Source organism: Phyllostomus discolor, chromosome 10 (genome assembly GCF_004126475.2).
Source record: "Phyllostomus discolor isolate MPI-MPIP mPhyDis1 chromosome 10, mPhyDis1.pri.v3, whole genome shotgun sequence".
NCBI lineage: Eukaryota > Metazoa > Chordata > Mammalia > Chiroptera > Phyllostomidae > Phyllostomus > Phyllostomus discolor.
The window spans coordinates 84685826-84690617 of NC_040912.2; the positions used below are offsets into that span (position 1 = coordinate 84685826).

The 4792-nt window shown below is 39.9% G+C and overlaps 1 non-coding gene across 1 annotated transcript; it reads left to right on the forward strand.

Annotated features, from left to right (window-relative positions):
- The first annotated feature begins 2335 nt into the window (after positions 1–2335).
- Positions 2336–2457, forward strand: LOC114508270. Its single transcript, XR_003685516.1, has one exon. It is a non-coding gene; the product is annotated as a small nucleolar RNA SNORA17 (small nucleolar RNA).
- The last annotated feature ends 2335 nt before the right edge of the window (positions 2458–4792 follow it).

The window sequence follows — 4792 nt, forward strand, 5'->3', positions numbered from 1 at the left end:
ACCACTTAAGACACATGAGGGGTATGTTGATTAAATGCTGTTAAAGTCATTACATTTAATTTAGAAAGGTTATAAGATATTTTAGAATAGTCAAATGAAATAATAAAGGATCTTTAAAGATAGCAAAAGATCTTTTGTAGAAAATGAAGTTAATTTTGGATTTGTGCTATCTATAATTTTTTTGACATGAAGTATAGACAAAAGCAGATCTAAGTTTGGTAATTTCATAACTAAAAGGATTAAAATATTTAAAAAATATTTTATTTATGTATTTTTAGAGATGGGAAAGGGAGGGAGAAAGAGAGGGAGAGAAAGATCAGTGGGTGGGTGGTTGCCTCTTGAATGCCCCTTACTGGGGATGTGGCCTGCAACCCAGGCATCTGCCCAGACTGGGAATCGAACCAGCCACCTTTTGATTTGCAGGCCATCACTGATTCCACTGAGCCATACCAGTCAGGGCAAGATATTTTTAAATTTTAAAGAAAATGGTTTTCTAAATAGAAATAACTGCATGTGAAACTAAAAGTGATATTCCAGTTAAGTATAAGTAAAGTAGAACAGGAAAATGCAAATGTTTTTGTGACTTTAAAGGAGAAAATTCATATACAAATAATCCCAAAATGATGTCTGTAGTAGCTATTTTCCAATCATAGATTAAGATATGGTCTTGACTGGAGCAAGATTTGAAGAAATTCAGCAATGTAGTATGATTTTTGGTTTTCTTCATTGTAGCATTACAATATTTGAAAGAAGTTTTTAGCCCTGGCTGGCTGGCTCAGTTGGTTAGAGTGTTGTCCTGATGTGTCAAGGTTACAGATTCTATCCCCATTCAGGGCATATACAAGAAACAATCAATGGGAGAATTCCGGTCAAGGTGGTGGCACCGGTAAACATGGCTCGCCTTCTCGCACAACCACATCAAAATTACAGCTAAACTATAGAACTGTCATTCAGAACTGTCAGAAATTGAGCTGAATGGAATCCTACAACTACGGATTTAAAGAAGAAACCACATCGAGACTGGTAGGACAGGCAGAAATGTGGAATGAGCTGGTCCCACACCCATGTGTGGTAGATAAAATTCAGGAGGGATATCTTAGGAGCGAGGGGTTCAAGCCCCACACCAGGCCCCCCAACCCAGGATTCCAATGCCTGGAAGATAAGCCTCGATAACTTCTGGCTATAAAAAGCAGGGATTGAAGTCATGGAAGACAGACATCAGAATCCCAGGCAGTTCCTCTTAAATGGCCTGCACACAGACTTACTCAGACTCACTCCCTCTGGGCTCCAATGCTTGGGCAATAGATTGAAAGGCATCAGAGACTTATGGGAAATTGGCACCAGGACAAGAGCTGGGGGGCATCTTTCCCCCAGACAGAAGTACTGGCAGAGGTCATTGTTCCTTTGCTGAGCCCTCCCCCCAACAAAGCTGGCAGGTGGGCACCATATCTGAGATTCCATCAACCTGGCCTACACTGTTTGCCCTACCCTGGTGATTCTCTGAGGCCCTGCCCTGCGCAACTTTCAGGCCCACCCAAGCTGTTTCTAGTGGCTTTTCCATGTGAATGGCTTGTGTTGGCCCATGCTTGAGATTTTCCTAAATTATCTCAAACAAGAAGCACCTGGCTTCAGTAAGCCCTGTACCTCTTCCTAAGTTGCCCCAGGCCAGGATCAACAGCTGGCCTTGGTTCACAGCTTAGCCTCTCCTGAGCACAAGTAGCCTAGCACAAATGGCAGCCATCTGAAGATTGATTTGTAGCTAATGCTGTGAGACTCCCGGACAGAACACAGGCAGTGGCTGACTTTGGATGTGCCAAAAGCAATCAAGGCTCAACTACAAGAGGAGGGTTTACACAGCTCACATAGTGGGTGTACCTTGAGTAGCCAGCTGGGGTAACAGGGGAGGCTGTGCCACTGTACCCAACAGAACACCTACTACATTAAGCCACCTATCAAGCCTGGAAGATGTAGTGGCTCTACCTAACACGTAAAAACAAACACAGGGAAGCTGCCAAAATGAGGAAGCAAAGGAACATGGCCCAAATGAAAGAACAGAACAAAACTCCAGAAAAAGAACTAAACACAATGGAGAAAAGGAATCTATCAGGAGTAAAGTTGAAAACACTGGTTATAAGGTTGCTCAGGGAACTTAGTGAGGACCTTGACAGCATAAAAAAAGATCCAGTCAGAAATGAAGGATACATGAATTGAAATAAAGAACAATTTACAAGGAATCGACAGTAGAGTAGATGAAGTCAAGAATCAGATCAGTGATTTGGAACTTAAGGAAGCCAAAAACAACCAATCATAAAAAAACCCCAAAACCCAAAAAAACCCTGCCCCTAGAGGCGTTGCAGATGTGGCTGCCATGTCACAATTGTGTCATTAAGTGGCAGAGAGGCCTGTCTATGCCCAGTGTTCTGGTGTGAGTGCCTGGATGATTGATGGTCTGACATTTGGTGATTAAAAAACAATAACCACCACCACCACCAACCAGAACAGCAAGAAGAAAAAAGAATCCAAAAAATGAGGATAGTGTAAGGAGCCTGTGGGACAACTTTGAGTGTACCAACATTTGCATCCTAGGGGTGCCAGAAGGAGAACAGAAAGGCAAGAAATTGAAAACCTATTTGAAAATGTAATGAAACCTTCCCCAACGGGTGAAGGAAATAGGCACGCAAGGCCAGGAAGCACAGAGAGTCCCAAACAAGATGGACCCAAAGAAGCGCACTCTAAGACACATCGTAAGTAAATCAAGGTTAAATACAAAGAGAGAATCTTAAAAGCAGAAGAGAAAAACAGTTAGTTACCTAGAAGGGAACCCCCATAAGACTGTCAACTGATTTATCAAAAGAAACTTAGCAGGCCAGACGGGATTGGCAAGAAATATTCAAAGTCATGAAAAGCAGAGGCCTACGACCAAGATTACTCTATCCAGCAAAGCTATCATTTAGAATTGAAGGGCAGATAAAGAGCTTCCCAGACAAGAAAAAGCTAAAGGGGTTAATCATCATCAAATCAGTCTTATAAAATGTTAAAGGGTCTTTAAGAAGAAGATCAAAAGTATGAACAATAAAATGGTAATAAATACATATCTATCAACAATTGAATCTAAAAAACAAAATGAACAAACAAATAGAACAGGAACAGAATCATAGATACAGAGAACATTTTGATGGTTGCCAGATGGGAAAGGGTTAGGGGATGGGTGAAAAAGGTGAAGGGATTAAAAAGTACAAATTTGTAGTTACAGAATAGTCATGGGAATGCACAGCAAAAGGAATAGAGCAGCCAAAGAACACACATGCATGACCCACAGACATGGACACTGGTGTGGGGATTGCTTGAGGGATTTGAGGGGGCTAGGTGGACGTGGTCAAGGGGAAAAGTTGGGACAACTGTAATAGCATAAACAATAAAATATCACAAAAATAAATAAACAAATAGAAGGAAAAAAACAACCAATGAATGCATAAATAGGTGGAACAACAGATGTCTCTCCAATCAATAAAAAATAACTGTAAAAAAATTTTTTTACTTATTTATTTTTAGAGAGGGAAGGGAGGGAGATAGAGAGAGAGAGAGAGAGAGAGAGAGAGAGAGAGAGAGAGAGAAACACCAATGTGCGGTTGCTGGGGGTCATGGCCTGCAACCCAGGTATGTACCCTGACTGGGAATCGAACCTGCAACACTTTGGTTCGCAGCCTGAGCTCAATCCACTGAGCTACGCCAGCCAGGGAATAAAAAATAACTTTTAAATAGATGGTGTATAGATCTTGTGTAGATCATGATACTACTTTAAGAGATAGTAAGAATCATGATATACGTGATAATGGTTTATACGATAAAGTAATATAATTTTTTGTATTAACAATAACTTGTCATATGTCATCATTACAGTGCTTAAATGTAACATATAAAATTCCAAATGTAAGTATTGCTTTAGTAATTTTATTGATACTTCCACTGGAAGTGTTTCTGCCTCAGTAAAGTTCCTCCGAATTGAAATTAATAAAAAAACTATCTAAAAACCACAGTGAGTCAAAAACAGTTGTCAAAAACATTTGGCACACCCATCAATAAAATATAAAGTTATGTGAAAATCTTGATTATAACAGTAGAATGATTTATCTGAAATAAAAGTCAGGAAAAATAAGTCATGAAATATGTATTGCAAGTTATGAATTAGGAATGTCTTTGTTTTTTTACTCATCTGCTCATCAATACATGAGCAACAATACTGATTTTGCTTCTCTTCATTATTTTGACTTTTATTGGTACAAAAACAGAACTTTACACATATTTGAAAATTTTGTCATTATAAAGATATTTGTAAGGTAGAAGGATAGAATGTTTTTATTTTACAGTTTTTCACTTGATTTTTACCTTTTATTTAAAAGATTTTATTTATTTATTTTTTTAGAGAGGGAAGGAAAGGAGAAAGAGAGATAGAAACATCAATGTGTGGTTGCTGGGGGCCGTGGCCTGCGACCCAGGCAAGTGCCCTGACTGGGAGTTGAACCTGCAGTGCTTTGGTTTGCAGCCCGCGCTCAATCCACTGAGCTACACCAGCCAGGGTGACTTTTACGTTTTAAACATTTAGATACATGATGTGTGGGCCTCCCTTTATACTCTTCCCCTAGACTCTTTGTTGGGGGTGAGCCTGCCTTTAGCCTCCGGGTGGTAGTGGCTTTCTGCAGTCAACATCCGGTCACTTGGCTTGGCTTCTTGGTTCTTGCATCACCCTTTCATTATGCACAAATAAGCAGATACATGCCTATTTTTAAATGTA